We start from the raw sequence: 19421 nt of genomic DNA, 5'->3' as shown, positions 1-19421 counted from the left end.
TAATTTATCCTTTAAACTTCAATCAGTTTACATCAAGGGTTTAGTATACATAAACAGTGTTAAACTTACACAAGCTTTACGGAATTTCGGAATTGATTCGGAATTCACGCAACACACTAAATTACGGGATAATCGTAATATTTACGACGGACATCCAATCTGTGGGGAGTATCGAGGCAATCCATGTAAATAATGTTGTGTCAACTAGCATTTATCTTAATAGTTTACCCAAATTTTATGTTCGTATTTAATATATACTTATGTCTCAAGACACGTGTTGCATCAATTTTTTAGTGTTTTTAGTAACCATTTTTGGTAAAATGTGAGTTTTTCTCATCGTCGTACATTTTTCAGTCCCGTTTAAGTACATGAATCGAGTCTGGTGGTCTAGGGGTTAAAAAATGGCACGATTTGACGCGAAATTAAAATGAGTTTATTTAAAAAAATACAAAACAAGAAATACAAAAGAATAAAATAAAACAATGTGATATTCTTATTTATTTGATGATATTGTTCAATAAACTCTCTAAAGAAATAAAAAAATTAAAAATTAAAACCTTAAAAACATGTTATCTTTAAAAAAAATATATACAAGAAAAGAAAAAGACTACTATACCATTAATCAAATAAAACAATAAACCTTGACAGTAAGTCCCTCTCCAAGCACAAGAGCTCAGTCTCTTTTTTGGACAGGCGCAGCGAAACTAAAATTATTAGTTTGCCATATGTATAAATGTACCTATAGCAATTTTATTAAAAAATGTAACTTTATTAAATTAAAAATTAAAAAAAATCGTGACCCGAAAAAAGAAGGCACGTAGTCCATTCTAATTATGAACGTTATACCAAGGTTAATGCGTTAATTGGTATGTATGTATATTATTTATTGATTCGGCATTAACTTTGTGGAATGACATGATTATTTTATGAAAACTAACCACTCATTTGACTCTCATACACTTAAATTATTACACTCTGTTACAAATAAGGGTCAAGTCATGAATAATTTAGAAACTTTAAAAATACATAAAAATTTAAATTCAGATAAAACAATAATTAATAATATACTGTTTTAAAATACGTCACCATTATTATCAATGTTTCCTTTTACAAAAAATGTTGTTCCTTAACCCCCCTACCTATATTTATTAACCTATATATACACCTAAATATTTTTTTATTCGTTAGTTTTAATTTGTACCAGAAGATGAAAACAATTGTCGTTTTCGAAACTAGTCGTTAATAAAAATAAAACTCAATTCAGTGGATTATTCAAGTGTTTAATTTAATTAAAATAAAAAAAAGGTATGTATGTACATCAAATAAGCGGATGAATAACTAGAATTAATATTAGCATGTTTATATGCATCTTATGACTTCATACGATAGCTTGCATCTGCTTCGTTCTGTTTCGAGCAATTTATCTTCTCAACTTTAGAAACTTGACTTGATAAAGTTTGCGTCTTCCAAGATAAAGTGCAGTGCGCAGTGCGCGATGTGCACGGATGGACTTGGTTCCTAAACTTTAATTACTTTCTTAGTTTCTTCTCTCACTGCCAACTAATACGCCTGAACATCAACATGTTAAATTATTATATTCAAAATTGATCAGAACACTACGAGGAACGTGAAAGTAATCAAGTTATCACAATTGATATGTACAGGGTGGCACAAAATAATTTACCCCAGCGGAAGAAGTTATAATTTTTGCAAATGGCGTTGTACGTTAATCAGATTTGATTTTTGTAAACAAGAACAGCTGCAGTATTCAAACAAATTTAAGGTGGCGTAAAATTAATCATCCAATTCGGTTTTTGAATAACTTTTTTATCAAAAAAATTAAATAAAGATTTTTAGTGGTGGAAATCTTTTGGACCTTTACAAGTTTTTCTGTTTAGTGGAAAAGATGATATCCGACAAGGGGCCGCCAGTGTTTATACACATTTGTGCCCGTTTTATCAATTTGTTTGTATTCTGCAGTTGTCTAGTTCACAAATAATGTCAAACATGATTTACGTACAGTGCCATTTGCAAAAATTATAACATCTTCCGATAGGTTGATTCATTTTGTGCCATCCTGTATGTATGTACATACGATTATGTGCTTTTGTAGAAGCGTGCATATTTATTAGCATGAACTAGGAGGGTCTTAACCATAAGATGGACAGATTGAGAAGAATTAAATGGAATTGTGCACTAAGTGCTTATTATCTTATTAGAATACCACAAAGCGAGGCATTGAGCAAGAACGTGAAGAAGATTTTTTTTCAACATTGAATATTCATTTCAATATTTTGAATATTGAAAGCATTAACTTTGTGGATCATAGTGATATATTGCTTTGAGAAATAAAAAGGCTTTGTTTTTTGATCCACTCACATTTTTCTTAAAAACCAACTAGTTTCGGCAATAACCTGTTGCCTGTGTTCTTTTATATATCGTGTACATATGTATGTTTCTAACCTTTATTCGCACCCAATGGTGCATAGGGCACTGCATCATATACACGCAGTGTTATCTTGATCGTCAACACATAAAGGAAAGGTGATCAGCCCTCCGCTTAGTCATAAAATAAACTCTGAAGAGGGTTGTTGCCGAAAGTAGTTGGTTTTCTATAAAAATGTGAATGGATCAAAAAACGAAGTCTTTTTTTTTCTCAAAGTAATATATTCATTTTAATATTCAAAAGTTATTTTATCTAGAAAGACCCACGCCCTAATTATTCGGTCATATTCGAAGCAATATTGAAAATACTTTTTTTGTGTAGTAAAAATTTTCAATTATCTTTGTAGATTTTTTTTCGGGAGATATTTGAAATTATTTAATGAAGCGATTAGCATTATAATTGTATCGATTCTTCTCATTCTATTTATACCTCAGCTCGGCTTCTCCAGATGGCGACTCGCACCTAACGGATTTTATTTCGTTATTCCCCCTCACACCATCCGCGAATCAATTTCATTATTTTCTTCTGTTCCCCTGATTTCTATATTTCTTTTAGAGTCCGCATTAGAAGAAAATTCCTTAATTAAATTCCTCACTTAACGATATTGTTCGATCAATAATGAAATTAATTCGTCACACGGCCTAGTTGATGATATCGCTCTTTTACTAGAGAAAGGCGTCAAGGCAAGATGTACCTTATTTGACAAGTTAATGTTTAATTAATATTCATACATACTTCTACGCTATACATGTAGTATTAAAACACCGGGTGTCGTCGTTACCGACGTCATCAGACTAGTCACTGGAGGCTAGGAAAAATGTTATGTTATATACATAACAAGGCAGGAGTTAAGGACCGTGATTTTATAATTGATGAATTGACGTAGTCTAGTTTATTATGATAATAAAATACAAATTATTATTATATATAAGTGTTTAAGGAGGAACTAGCAAATTCAAATATAGAACGCGAACGGCCGCGATAGAGGTCGGACGTGTTTTTGCCCGCAATTTAATTTTTTATAGAATATGTATATTGGAATTAGACTATTTTTCAGAATTTATATTGAAAAAAAAAAATGTTTTTTTTAACTCCTTATCTTTCAATTCAACTCTTTTCTTTTTAAAACCATGTATTTACTTCTTTCTTCATCGAAATAAAAGATGATCATGATGAGGATAGCAACAATGACTAAGGCACTCGGGGTTGCATACCCGTACTCTTTTATGGATTTTTTAAAAATTGAACAAGTCAGTGGTAATACGTCAGCGCCTTGAGGTAAGATAACCTATTCTATATATTGAAAAAATTAATAATTGTCTTGCATTTGTTATGTTTATCATTTTTATTTTGGGAATTCTAAATGGCGTTTGAACCGTCTCGGTTTGTAAATTGGTCGTAATCAAGTTTCTCGATAAAACGGTAATTATTCCTGGCCGGTTTGTTATTCGCAGAGTCACGTTTTCCATTTACTTATTTCAGGAACTTGTTGTTCAATCCGGTATACTCTTTGGAATCTTACTTTTTGTTTAATATTGTGTAATATGTGATGACTGATGAGTGCTGAGTGATGATGAATGTGTTTACGAACTCAACTCATGATTTTAAGGAAATACCAGAAATACCAGAAACTTTTTACGAGAATTTCTTAGTAAGTAATGTAAACGTAACACAATTTCACATTCGAGTATGCATGTAGAGTTTAACAGTTCCTGATGAACAGTGTGTTTTATTCTGTTTTTTTACTCTCGCCTTATTTTTATTTTAATTCAATTTCATCTGCCAAATCAATTATTCTCATTATTTTTGTCAAACCTTTTGTAGCACGGAGCTTTTTCGTTTAAATTAATAGCAATTAAATAAATCAAGTCGACTTTCCCTCAACATTACCTTTTTTATTTTACTGTATTATTTCCGAAAATAACGTTGGATAACAATGGCTCCTATACAGTTTGAAATTTGATAAATTTAACTCACAAATTTAAAATAAAATCACGTATTGGTGATTTTATTATTTAAGACATACGTTATTATGTCAATTATCGTATTCATATTGTATTCTCGTTTTATAGACAGGCGCTGAAAGTACAAGTACTCGTATACTCGTTTTCAAACTCGCACACCACATTTTAACAATGAATATTATTTATACAGGTTATAGTTGTTGAAATATCGATATTGCCAGTTTAAAAAGTTTTCCAATTATAAATTAAAAAATATATATGTATGTTAACTGAATGCCGTTTTTGTTAAATTCCTGTTTTTTATTTGAAGATTACCCGATTTTAAAATTTTATGATGTACTCGCAAATATAACTCCAGGTAAAAAAGTGGATTCCTTTGTAATATTTAGCTTTAGGCAGCTTCGGTTTGTAAAATTTTCCTCCAGTCGCAAAAAATCTATGCGTTGATATTTTGTCATCCGAAGGACCTAATGTTTGATCATTGTTTATTCGTAGTATGGGCGAGTCGGGATCATTAACCTCTACAAGGCTTCAAATCGCCAATCCTCCCTTCTCCCTCCCTTCTCAGCCCTTGAGACTGGCGCCATGGTCCTTGCAGGACGAGAAAATCCTTACCGTTTCCTTTTAATTGCATGTTTTATTTGGCCGCCCTTCGTTATTTTTCACTTTAGTGTTGCATTTTGTCATTATTTACGCGTTTAACTGTTTTGTAGACTGTTTTTTTTTGTACTCCCTACTAAATTCAACACAGTTCCGAGATCTATCAGTATGTCGCGAGGCATCTGTTTATTTAAATAATTAAAATTTAAACAGTAAAATAAACAATAACCATAAAACAACACAACAACAACCAACATAATAAAATAAAAAAAGTTTTCATTTTATTTATAAAATAAAATCTTTTCAATCCAATTAAAACGAATTATACTAAAAAAGTTGTTTACATTATATTTTATGGTCTCTTGCGATTTCTGAAATAAGTTTAAATTTGAAAATTTAGTTTGGTTTGTGATATTAAAAATACTCGTTTTTCATAAATAATTAATTATCAAAATGCTTATTAATATTTTATTTTAAGGAGAGAAAAAAATAGAGATTTATTAAAATTTCATTATTATTGTGATCAACTTAAAACGGCTTAATAGCGTTGACTATATTCGTTATATTAATCGATTTCAGTAGTTATTTTGTGTATTTCTTGAGATAACTGCGCAATATTTTGGCTAAGTATTTTAGAATTTCTGATTAAATACCCGTATTTTATCCGTTTCGATCCAAATATGTTATATTAATGCGACGATAGCGCGGAGCTACGCTAGGAATTTCATCATCGATATGTTATTTTTTCAATTACTGCGTTATTAGGGTCCCTCCTTCCCGTGGGAATATCTGGGGGTAGTGACCCGGTTCTGGTCCATAGCTCCGGCGTAATCCGATGACCCTTGCATGGATATATTGATACACTGACAAACTGAGCATTGTACGGCGGAAGCGATCCCTGAGAGCTATATTTAGCTGAATTGGTTAATAAATATGTATTGAGTAACACGTGAGTTAATCCAATCTGAAATTCTCGCCTACTACGTAATTGGAATTTGAAATTAATCCATTGCAAACAGTGTCCCCCCCTTTTCAAACTCCGTATTTTGTTTTATTGGTTACATTGCTTTAGAATCTTAGGTAACACGTAAGGTTATGTAAATCTTATGCGTAACTGGTATTTATGATTTTCATTTATTTCACGGACGGCAAAATGGCCTTCAATCAATAATAATAATAATCTAATAGTATTAGATTATTATTATTATTGATAGTTAGGGGGATAGAATCATTAAGTCATCATTATAATTCATTTGAAAATACCTTTCCATTAGTTAGTTAGGTGGAATCATTAAGTTAACATTTTAATTCGTTTGAAAATACCTTTCCATTAGTTAGTTAGGTGGAATCATTAAGTTATCATTTTAATTCGTTTGAAAATACCTTTCCATTAGTTAGTTAGGTGGAATCATTAAGTTATCATTTTAATTCGTTTGAAAATACCTTTCCATTAGTTAGTTAGGTGGAATCATTAAGTTATCGTTTTAATTCGTTTGAAAATACATTTCCAGTTCCGTTGGGGTTTTAATAGTAGAAAGGCAATATTTTTTCGTATTGTCTATCAGTCCGTCGTATTAACTCTCACACCACTAATATTTTAGAAAGGTCGCCGCAAATTTTTCGATTCCGCGTGATGATTGGCCGGCAGGGATATATCACAATCGTTACGGGAACTTTACGGCCGCCCCTTCCCAGGCCGACTCGGTGCCGAGTCGGGAACTGAGGGCACTCGGCACGGGACAGGAATCGATACCCTTCCTCTGGGAACTCGCCCACTCGCCCGCGAGCCACTACCGGGTGCGGGTGAGGGCGCATGCTGATCGCGAGCTTTCCTCCACGTTAGCATATATCATACGATTGCTCCAAAGCTGCCAAGATATGCGCTGTGCGCCTAGAAACGGGCTAACGTCCGTAATTTGCCCGTGTAATCACCGCAATAAACCATCATTTTTTTCAATTGAACACTTGTAACATATCACTTAATAAGTTTTATTTCTTAAACACGACCAATTTCGAAAACTAACAGATGTTTTCATCTACACGTGAAAATTAAAACTAAACTTTTCAATTTGATATTCACCTGTAGATGAAAATATATATAAAATATAGTTTTCGAAACTAGTCGTGTATAATGAAATAAAACTCATTAAGTGGTATTGTACGGGTGTTTTTTTTTTAGTCAGAGTTTCTAGGTTCGAAACCACTCTACCACAATTTGATACCTTTTTCTAATAATGAGCCGCTTAGGCTCACAGAAATACGAGTAGTATGAAGTATTTTTGTAAAAAATAAAAACATAATTATTTCTGTATATATTTTTTTACTAACTACTTAATAATTATCTAAATTGCTTTACATACTATAAAGAAACATTTCTGAATATTTGTTCCATTTATATTTGCCTACAGTATTAATTTAATCTGTCGATTTATGGAAGAGTTCGTGATTGTGTTTTAATAATACTAATGAAATATTTCAACTATCATAATGCCCATATATAATGTATAATTTTATTCAACAACCTGTGAAGCAAGCGAGCATCCTTTTGTAGCTATTATTTAACGTTGGAGACTTGGGAAAAATCGAATACGGCCGTATTTCGCGTTTAGTGAGCTTTTCTCTCCATGATAACAGCACTTTGGGGCACAATACAGATACGTACGTTCCACTTGCTTTCGCCGTGGGTTTTAATCGCGCTTACACTTTTCTCGTAAGCCCGATCTCGAGTCGTTTGAACGAAGTCGTAATTTACGGGTAAGTGCCGTTTCGGCAGGTGGGTCCTAACTGTCGCGAGGGTCCAATCGATCTCGCCAAGCCCTCGACATATTATATTACGTCGAAGGGAGTGGAGGAAATCTGAAGCACCCTGTGTTGTATCTTATATCGCGCACTGCCGTGATAACTACATGCTTCACGGGATATATCGATATAAGGAAGGCTCTCTTCTACCCACTCGATATCTCGGAACAATGACTTATTTTCGAAGCACTCGATCTACTAACATCTGTAATCTGAGATGCTTAGTAAGGTTTTTAATATTTTAGATTCTATTATTTTTTTATCGAGACGCCATCGATGAAATGAGATGAGGCATGCGACGTCCTTCTGTGCTTACTCCGTTTAATTTCTCCTAAATGACGAGTTTATTTTTTATTCTTTTGATGAGAGTGTTCTTATTATTATTTTTTTAAAGAAAAATATTTGTGTTTTATTTTATTTTATTATTTACAAAAATAATTTCTTACTGTTTCTGTGAGCCTTAGCGGCTCATTATTAAAACTTGGTATTAAATTGTGGTAGAGTGGACTCGACTTAGAAACTCTGATTCAATAGTCCGCGACACTAATCATGTTACCACAACTGGCACAATTTTATTTTGTTACACATTTTTAATAAATTTCGCAACTTAGTTTTAAAAAAAAATGTTTTGCAAGAGTAGGTCTGTCAGGAAGCCTAGATGCTTTTGTATCAGATCTGGGAATGCGGTGGGACAGCTTTCAATACTACAACCGGACACATATACATATAAATATTTTATATTTATTATCATTACACATCGTCATAATCTTATAGCTCATTTAAAACCTTAATGTACTGATAAATACATACTGATAACTACATACAATTACCTACAAGAAAAATGTTGCATTGGCCTAGGTATTATGATGTATTTTCGTACCTCCTTTCCTTTCTGCTCATCTTTAGCATAGAGCCTATGCGGTAACTCCTTTAAAACACCGCATTTTTTATGACGCGCTAAAGGAAACAATTCAAACGACGCATATTGAGTTGACGCAAATCGAGACCCTTGTGTATTGAATGTTGATTTTGGGTCACAGAGAGCTTTGGCTTTTACGTGCCTGTCTGTTCTAGCTCGGGGCTCTACCCCTAATGAAAATACTGAAGATAAATAGTTCCAGCCCACCCCGGGGAGATTCCGTGTCGCCACTATGTCATGATACTATGACGGTTTCTCCGGCGACCAACCCTTAGGGCGTTTGTGCACTACACGGAATTACACGGAACTTTACCGTCCGGCACGTCAGTTAGCATTTTAAAACGGCTTCGATTGGCTTGTGTTTTTGGCCGTCTTTCTTCGGATCGGTGCGTGATCGCGGTGCGCGTAAATTTGATCACGTTAAACTGTCGTAGTCGCTTTTATTTTAAAAAAGCGGACTGTCGGACAGTAAAATTCCGTGTAGTGCACAAACGCACTTAGAGCACTTGTGCACAGCACGGAATTTCACCGTCCGGAAGTCCGGTTAGCATGAAAAAACGGATGATCGGCTTATGCTTTTGTCTGTCTTTCTTCAGATCGGTGCGCGAACACGGTACGCGTGAACTCGTTCACGCTAAACTGTCGTAGTCACTTTTATTTGAAAAAAATGGACTGCCGGACAGTTTAGCGTGATCGAATTTAGGCGCACCGTGATCACGCACCGATCAAGCGCACCGATCCGAAGAAAGACGGCCAAAAGCACAAGCCAATCCAAATCAATCATCCGTTTTATCATGCTAACCGGACTGCCGGACGGTAAAATTCCGTGCAGTGCACAAGCGATCTTACGGTCGACTCCCAAACTGCGCGCTCGAATTCCAGAACAGATTTCTAGTAGATACTTGGGGTACCTTCATTATTCTGAGTTAGCCTGAATAATGTGTGAAACACCTACGATAAATATACAAATTTTACTATGTACCTACCCTATTTAACATATATGTTACCTGCGTGCTTTGTCAGTATGGGCTAGAAAATAACATATGGCATTTGAGGCTCTATAATGTGTATGTGAAAATTCTTTATTTATGTATCGATTTGGCGTTTAATTTGTATATCTCCAAAATTTAAAATTAAAATGTTAAAATCAAAATCTGATATTTATGGTCTACTAAGCGGTATAGTTCGTTACAATTGCTCAGCCTTGTTAGGGCTTCATCAAACTATTTGGTAATTGATAATGCCCTAACAAGGCGAAACAGTTGTCACGAATTTATGTTGTTAAATTTTTTTGTTTATAAAAACTAAATATACAACTTAGTGGACCCTTATTATCGGTTTTTTATATCAATATTTAAAAACAAAAGCTTTGTCCATTTTCCTTCTTTTTTGTCAACACTTGTTTACTTATGATAAATTTTTATTATTTTTTGACATCTCATCAAAGATGAAGAAGAATATGGAAGTCTGGGCATTTACGGGGCTGACGACCGTCATAGGCTCGTTTAAGTGATCACTTAACACACGTGTAACATTCACCAATTATCGACAACCACACTACTCAAATTCTTGAAAGTTCTATATATATATGAACCAATTTAGAACAACCTATGACGGTCGTCAGCCCCGTAAATGCCCAGACTTCCATATTCTTCTTCATCTTTGATGAGATGTCAAAAAATGATATGAAAATAACTCCTGTAATTGGAGATAATCCAGATTTTGTGAACAAGTATTTGGATACACTCAAAATGTTATGATAAATTTATGTAACTGATGCATAATACATTATAAAAGAAAGGAAAATAAAAGGATTTAATTTCACTATTACCAATCTGCAACTATCATTAAATTTACATCTTTTTTTTAATAGTCATATTTTTTGAGACTGAGTTTTTTTATTTAACTCCTTAAGTTGTGGCAAATGGGTAATCATCGTCATTGAAAAAAAAAATTGTCTTAATTTCTTAAAGGTAACTGATTTGTATACATCGGAGAGGTGGGTACTTTATAATTAATTTTGCTTGAGACCCAAAGTCGTTTTATTTAATTACCGGTCTCACCGTGAACCATAATTATGCGCCATTAAGGATTAAGATAAGAACGAGAGGTTTAAAATTAGGCAAATTTCACTCAATTATTATTATAATATGTAAAAATCAACATTTTACGTTTTGTTTCACCTGTAGAGTGTAGAAGATGGCATGCGAAAAATGAAAATGCGGTAAATATTTTTTTTGTACATATCAATTACACAGATGTTAAGAAAAGGGTTTATAAAAAAGATAGTGGTAAACCAAAAACTAACAAACATTCTGAAAAAAGGAAACTCCAAGATTCAAAATCTAGTTTTAAAATAAGTATATATTGATTTGGCGTTTAATTTGTAGAACTCCATTTTAATTTATGTATTAATTTTAAATCAAACACAGATTTTATGAGTCTACTAAGTTGTATTTTATTAACAAAAACACATAAAAATTAATATTGTGACAATTGTTTCGCCTAGGTATGGCATTATCATACGAATGTCCATTCAGTTTATATTTAGACACGAAGGTTGAAGTATCTCTCGTTAAAATAAAATAAATATAACTCATGTGGTAAAAACAAGTGTTTTTCATTGACAATTGAAATAACTTAGTTATTATTCATAAATGAATAAAAAATACTATAGGTTCTACTGTTTAGTTTTATGTCAATGACATATTTTTAACATTATAAAAGCATTTTTTGAAAATTACTGAAAAACCAGTATGTTTTTAAAAATTGGTTAAAATCAAGCATGACCAACGACAGAATAATTTACATAAATATAATCAGTAAATAGTTTTTTTTCAAATGAACGTCGTATTTAAAACCCGATTGAGCAAAGTAAATTCATACAAACAAAACGTTAATTTAATGGTTTATGTTTGTACCGACTTATTTTTCTCATTTCAGTTTCCCACAGGAATCATAAAGTCTACATTATTGAAATATTATATTTAAATTTCCCAAAGAACAAACTAATTTTAGTATCAGTAAAAAATGGCAATTTCTGCCTAGAAGCAAGATATTTTCCAATTTCTCGGTTGCGATCGTTTTGAGTAAGTCTTGGAACAAATCGCATTAGACTCGAACCCATTATCGTCAGATATCCAATGCGCGCTGCATTCAGCACACTGCACACTGCAGCATGAGCGTAGCGACTCGCTTGACTCTATAACACTATATCACACAACTTGCCGTAATATCTTCTCCGATAACTACCGTCGTGGACCCGAGTCCCCGACCACTTAAATTTTATTATCCCTTCTTAACTTTTCTTTTATTATGTTTCTATACGGTGCCGTTTGCCAGTGGTGCATTCGGCATGGGAAATTGTATGGCCTTAAGGCCCAATATACGATTAATCGCTACTTAATTTTCTTTAAACCCAGGTTACATGTAACGTCGTTGATTTTTTTGTTGTTGCTTAAAACGCTGTGTTTTTATTGAAAAAATAAAAATTTTAATAAAATTTTCTTTGAAATAAATACAGAGGAACCTCTCATAACGAGCATAATTCGTTCCAGAATCTTACTTGTTAAGCGAAACATTTTATTTTTATTTTAACCAGCTCTGAGGTCCTGGCTCACAAGTGAATGTCGTGAAAAAGGGTCCTGCTCTTTCTATGTAAGTCGTTATGCGAAATGTCGCTCATTAAGGGAGCAAGTTTTTCACATTATTTTGCTCGTTTTGAGAGGTGCTCGCTATGAGAGGTTCCACTGTATATGGTATTGAAAAAAGAGAGTTATTGAAGGATCAATAGAGAAGTATTTTTCAATATTCTAAAAAAAGCAAATTCTAATATGTATTCTAAATTTTTTTTTCACGGAAACACGTCTTACCCTTAGCGCGGTCGTGTTCTGTTTTTATGCGTTTGAGATTGCAGCCTTTATATAAATCAATAATTTCACAAACGTTCATTAAATGAAATTAATACGTTTGCGCTTTCTTTAAATTATGTAAATATTTTATTTTTTATCTGTTACTACGTATTTCTTTTTTACAAAAAAATAAAATACACAGTAATGACTTCCAACTAACAACTCCCGACTGGTCCCTTCCAAATATAATCGTGTAAACTTTTTTAATCTGGGCTGTTCGCTTAGTGACCATTCGGAACATTCCCAAGAGATCAAAGTCAGGATAGAATTGTCGACAAACTGCTTCTTCGAAATGCGTGACCTCCTTAGTAAAAGAAACTTCAACCTCCATCTGCACATGGCAATTATACGACGCTACATCTTTTCAGTGCTCCTCTATGGCTTCAAAAGCTGGACTCTCCCCCGAGCTACTACCACAAATAAGATTGAAGCATTCGAAATGCAGTGCTAAAGAAAAATGATTGCCAAATTTTAGTGTGTATTAGCACAAAAAAAAACATTAAAAAAAAACAAATATTTCATCGTATTATTGTTCGTCCGTACTATTAAATGATTATTTCTACGATTCCAGTCGTCGCTTTAAAAAAATCATTGATTTGGCAGCCACTTTGTGGTAAAATCTATTCATTTTAATTGTAAGTTTTACTTATTACCACTATTTCTTAAAATCTATTGTGACATGTGTTTCGATGCATTCCGCATCATTTTCAAACACCGTACGTGAAGCTTATTCTAAATTTTAGAGTTGTGTCCTTGGGACGTTGAAGGTTGAAGAGGGGGTAGGAGCTGTTTTTTTTAATTTTATTTATTTATTATTTCTTATCAGTGGGAACATTTAGAATTAGCTCTAAAATGTACAATTAGCTTCACATACGGCGTTTGGAAATGATGCGGAATGCAACGTTATTTGTGACAATTGTTTCACCTTGTTATGGCATTTTCAAACTAATATCTGTATTTTGCAAATGCCATAACAAGGCGAAATAATTGTCACAAATTCAATTCTTATACGTTTTAATGAGTAGACTTTAAAAATCAGTTTTCCATTTTAATATTTGATATGTAATTTCATTAATTCATTCGGCAGTCATATTATGGTAAAATCTATCCATTTTTAATTTAAGTTTTACTTAGTGAATACCACTTGTTATACGGTGTTTGAAAATGATGCGGAATGGATTGAAACACGTGTCACAATATATTTTAAGAAATACTAGTATTTGCTATCCTTCACCTTCCTGCAAAATATTTTTTTTATACCATACCCTTTTTATATCTGAATGTTTTTAATAGTAATTATAACATAAATGTGGAATTATTTAATTGGCTTTATTTTTATTAATGTAACTATTTTTGATAATGTAACTATTGTTCATTATATACTTTTTTAAATGTAAAGCTGTACAATTTCCGAACAAATAAAATAAAAAATAAAATAAAACGTGTTAACCTTACAATAGGTACATCCTTTTTATTTATGTCGAATTTCTATGAAAATATTAACTTTGGAATAATCCAGTCTGCAATAATCCAACCTTTCGCATCCCTTAATCTAACCCTTCTCTTCCAGAGTGTTGTTCTTCCCTCTCTCCTCCTTCGGTTCCATGCTCCATTACACGTGTAATGACGATAGCGCCGCCCGGACTTGCGCTGTTACGTTTATTTAGTCAGCCAGTCCGCGGAGCCAGACATCCGGCCTTTTCTGCGTGTGGACAAATGTTAACAATAGCGTGAACCTGAGCCGGGGAAACGAGTAATGCGTCTTTGACATCAGACAATCCTCGTACTCTTTGTTGGTGTGTACAATGGCTAATTGTTTTGCCTTCTTTACATTTGCTCAAAATATTAACGGCGCGTTTTTTAAGGCTCTTCGGCTTTGTGACTTCCAGATTTTCCTCAGTGTTTTTAAAAATCTTTACGCATTTCAGTCGTCAGCTGTTACCCTGGTTACATCGATTGTCTCGCTAAGTATATTATTTCACGTGAAATATGGCTTTACATATATCCTCTTCATGAGTTACAAGAAATTATAGGAACTATAAACGTAAAGAGTAAATCCACTCACGAGGAGGCATAGGCTGTAAAACTTATTAAATTGAAGCCTAAGTAGGGCTATGATAAATGGTGTGACATAAGCCGTAGCTACATTTCTGAGTCACTATATATATATATATATATATATATATATATATATATATATATATATATATATATATATATATATATATATATATATATATATATACTTTATATATACACACACTTCATCACAAGTTTATCAGATTCCTCCTTCTGTATCTTTTTGACCTTTTGACCCAGGGAGTTTCATGTAAGGAGTGCTGATAATGTCTCCAGGACAACACTCAAACGCGTTAATTTTCTTTATTTCCTACAGGAAAGTATGAAACACTTCAGTACTCTATAAAAAACCCAGAGGCTGTTTATTAAAGTATTCATGAAGTAATCGATCGCAAATAAAATAGTCCACTTTTACACCAGAAACCAAATCCGAAACTTCATGCATTTTTTTACAACATGATGATTACCATAACCACAAAGATGAACGTTTTATTAAACTATATAATTAATCGTTCTGATTCTGTTCTTACTCCAGCGACCAAATAGCACGTAATTAATACAAAATATATTTTACTTAAATGTATAGACTTTACTATGATTGAGAAGGAATTTTTCGAACCTTTAAATCTCTTCTTTGGAGATCAAATAATATATTTCAGAAGCAAAAATCTTTTTTTATTTGGCAAAGCATTTAAAAAATCAACAAAACATCATACTGGTATATTTTTCTCTTTGAGGTGATTAATTATCTTTACCTAGTTTCAAACAAATGATTTTCGATTTATACAAGGGGCATAAATTTTATGAAAATAAACCGTTTTCAATGTCCTTTTTTAAAAAGCCGTATCTTATCCCGAGCAATTTGACTCTTCCTTGTCGATTAATCCTGTTTTGCGAGTAAGCAGAACTTTTCATCACTTTTTGACGAAACTTTTCGCTAATTTTTAACGTTGACGCTTTAAGACCTAATTGATTATTTGAGCTTATCTGGTGCAATGTTTTTTAAAAGTTTAATTAATTATCTGGAAACTGCGTATTTTGTAAAATGTATGATCTTCTCGGTAACTTGTACGTATAATTACATTAAATAATGTTGGTGGCGTTTTGTCCTGTTTCCTCTGTAAAATAAATTGTTGTAATATATTAAATTTCAAAATGATTTTTTGTATGGGTATTTTATTTCAATCGGAAATTAATCCCACACCGTATCCAATTATTATTTACATTTTAATCTCAAATGTGATCTTCTTTCAACAATTGATTCTGCAGTCACTATGTTGTAAAATTTATCCATTTTTAATTAAAGTTTTACCACCATTTCTTAAAATCTATTGTGAAATGTGTTTCGATACATTCCGCATCATTTTCAAACACCGTATGTAAAGCTAATTCTAAATTTAAATTTTGGTCCTTGGGACGTTGGTTGTTGAAGAGGAGCTGTTTCTGATTTTTATTTATTTATTTATTTTATTTACTTTTTATTTCTTATTAGTGAGAACATAGACAATCTACTTGTTACATGCAACGCATTAGAATTACGGGTTATAACGAAGACATCGTTCAAACAAAGTTTTGGTACATTTTCACCCTTTGAAAGTGGATTTTACTGGTTCCACACAGCAAGGCATTTAGTTTTCATCGATGATTAATTTTACCCATAGTTTATTTTTGCCCCTTTTTGCCAGGGTGTGAAATTGGTGAGGTGGTTTTGGCCGGGGAAATTACAGCCGCGAGGGAACCAAACTGTAATACAATAACTCACCGACACAATGTAAAACGATAACTTATTGGCACGAAATGAACAACTTCGATTATAATTGCACAATTCTGTAACTATACGTTATATGTATTCATGGGTGATTGGCAAACAGGAATCCATATGTTTAATTAATTATGTGACGGTACTAAATGCCAACTTTGAAAATTTGGAGTATCTTATGTGTTGAGTTCCGGAAATTAATTCAGAAACTTGTAATAATTAACTAATAATAACACTGAATATGTGAGAATTCATAATTTAGATTTCTATCACGGTCAATTTAATGAATTTAATGTTATCACCTAAATTGGTATAATAACCACATTTTTTACTTGTCCGTAATTTAAAACAACTGTTTTATTTCGTATCTTGAAATAACTTTTTCATATTTAGTTAATTTCGTTGCGTTTTGAATTTTGTTTGGACATTTCTTAGTAAAGCTGGATTTAAAATAATAAAATGTAAACATCGATGTCATATTTAATTTACAGTGTTGATATACTAACAAAGTTTTATTTTCCAATACTAAAACGTCAAAAATTATATAGTATTTTTTTATACGTTTATAGAATATGTGTCCGGATTTCGCCGTTACCGACATCATCAGACTGGTAATGTCGTAACCTATGTAGTTATTGATTTATTATATTCGTTAAGTTTTGTTGAATTTGGTACCAACAATACCAATTTCGTATTGTTATGCTATGTTGTCTCTTATGCATATATCCTGTCGCGATACTCCCCGCGGAAACTAATGCAATAGTTCAATTTCAAGTCGGGCGTGGAACTTTTGTGATGTCTGGAGGTATTTGTGACATTTTTCTGTAATTTCCCTCGAGACTGTTCTCATCTTCATTTATAATGGAATTTTTAATACCATACTTATATATATATATATATATATATATATTTTATTTATTGTTTCGGCATTAACTTTGTGGTAAGACATGTTACAATGATTAAAGAAAACACTTGTTTTTTACCACTTGAGTTTTATTAAAGACTACATGTTTCAGGAGTTAAAGTTCCATCATTCAGGTCTGTATAATAACTATATTATACTAGTTATTATACAGACCTGAATGATGGAAGTTAACCTTCTGAAACATGTAGTCTTTAATAAAACTCAAGTGGTAAAAAACGAGTGTTTTCTTTAATCATTATATATTTTTTATTTACAACATTTTAAGGGTGTACGTATTTTCGTTTACAAATGCTGGATTGAGTCCACTTACGACTTATTTATAGTTTATTTATATCTCAACATAGATGTAGATGTCAATTGAAATAAAAATATAATAGTCTGGGTATTTACAAGACTTAAGACATCTCATTTGCTTTTTGAAATGATCACTTTAAAAACTATGTGAAATTCACATTATTTATTTGATTGCAACCAATCACTGATTTTAGCCCCTGAAGGCAACATTTCAACGTCTCAGCAGAGACAAACGTCCAGGTTTTACAGGCATTCACATGACTTACGACCTGGCATTGGCTGGCTTAAATGACCACTTTGTACCCTGTATAACGTTTACCATTCTACCCATTGTCACATACGTAATTGCTTTATAGGTTTTTTCCTCTCGAGTTTTAACGTTACTGTGTTTTTTTTAAAAAATATTTTAATTTGATTATTTTCGCCCACAGAATGTGCCCCATGAAAGCGGAATGTAACGTATCTACCAGTTGAACTGGATGCTGCGTAGACTCTACTTTGCATAATATTATGTGCTGCCTATCAATTTACCGAAGTAGAATTTCCCTAACTCCTCTTATTTTTCTCTTCCCTTGACACATTTTTTAATAATCATAAAAACAAGGAAGTGCGCGAAACTTAATAACCGTCTTGAGTTTTGCACCAATGTTCTCTTTCCTTTCGTCTGGCAGTTTGCGAGCGAAAATTATTTTACGATATTTTTTAAAAGGTTAATTCTACAAACGGAAATATATACTAATTCGAAACAAAAAAGTTTAACTTAGTAAATACCACTATTCCTTTAAATCTATTGTGTCACGTATGTCGATGCAGTCCGCATCATTTTCAAACACCGTTTGAATATAGTATTGTATTACCGTATTGAAAAGGATGCGGACTGCGCCGAAACACGTATCACAATAGATTTTAAGAAATAGTGATATTCACGAAGTAAAACTTAAATTAAAAATGGATAGATTTTACCGCAAAGTGACCGAATCAATGTGTCGGGTTGTGGTCCCGTGGTTAGTGTCGTGGACTCTTGAGTCAGAGTTTCTCGGTTCGTATCCACTCTACCACAAATTTATACCTATTTCTATTAATGAGCCGCTAAGGCTCACATAAATAGTATGAAATTGAATTATTTGTGTTAATAATAAAAAAATCCCTTTCTACTTATTTTTTTATGAAATCACAATAAATAAGTTAAAATTGTAACGTATTAATGTACTATCGGATGTAAACAACCCGCTACTCGAACTGGGAGGAATAATAGTTTTGTTACTTTCTACCCCGTGGCGGAGTGGGAATCATGTCCTCCGAATACACCGTACTAGAGTTCTACGAGCGCAGAATCAACAACAAACAGAACGAAGCCATGCAGTAACGTTTCATTGTTGTTTTATTATTTTTATCTGTCTCGGGACGTCAGTTCTAGTGGGAGAAGGGAACGGAGTAAATATCCATCCGCTAATGTGTACGTTGCTATAGTTCACACTCCCAGTGGCGCTGCCTTTGTACTGGCTACATGCTACCCGCCACCCACTACCCACCGCCAGCCTCGATGAGTCGGAACTCGGGTACTGTGGAGTGTAAGCCGGGTATAAAAATAGAAAAATACAAGTGGAAAAACTACCCACATAAACAAGAAACTGCAAGCTCTTATATGGAATTGTTTCTGGCTACCAAACTCCATTAGTTACTACAAAATTAGTCCCTGATTTCTCCTTTACACCAGCTTTTTTA

Source organism: Brachycentrus maculatus, unplaced genomic scaffold (genome assembly GCF_059751285.1).
Source record: "Brachycentrus maculatus isolate JH-2025_06_01 unplaced genomic scaffold, ASM5975128v1 h1tg000486l, whole genome shotgun sequence".
Classification (NCBI taxonomy): Eukaryota; Metazoa; Arthropoda; class Insecta; order Trichoptera; family Brachycentridae; genus Brachycentrus; species Brachycentrus maculatus.
This window is presented reverse-complemented; position numbering follows the sequence as displayed.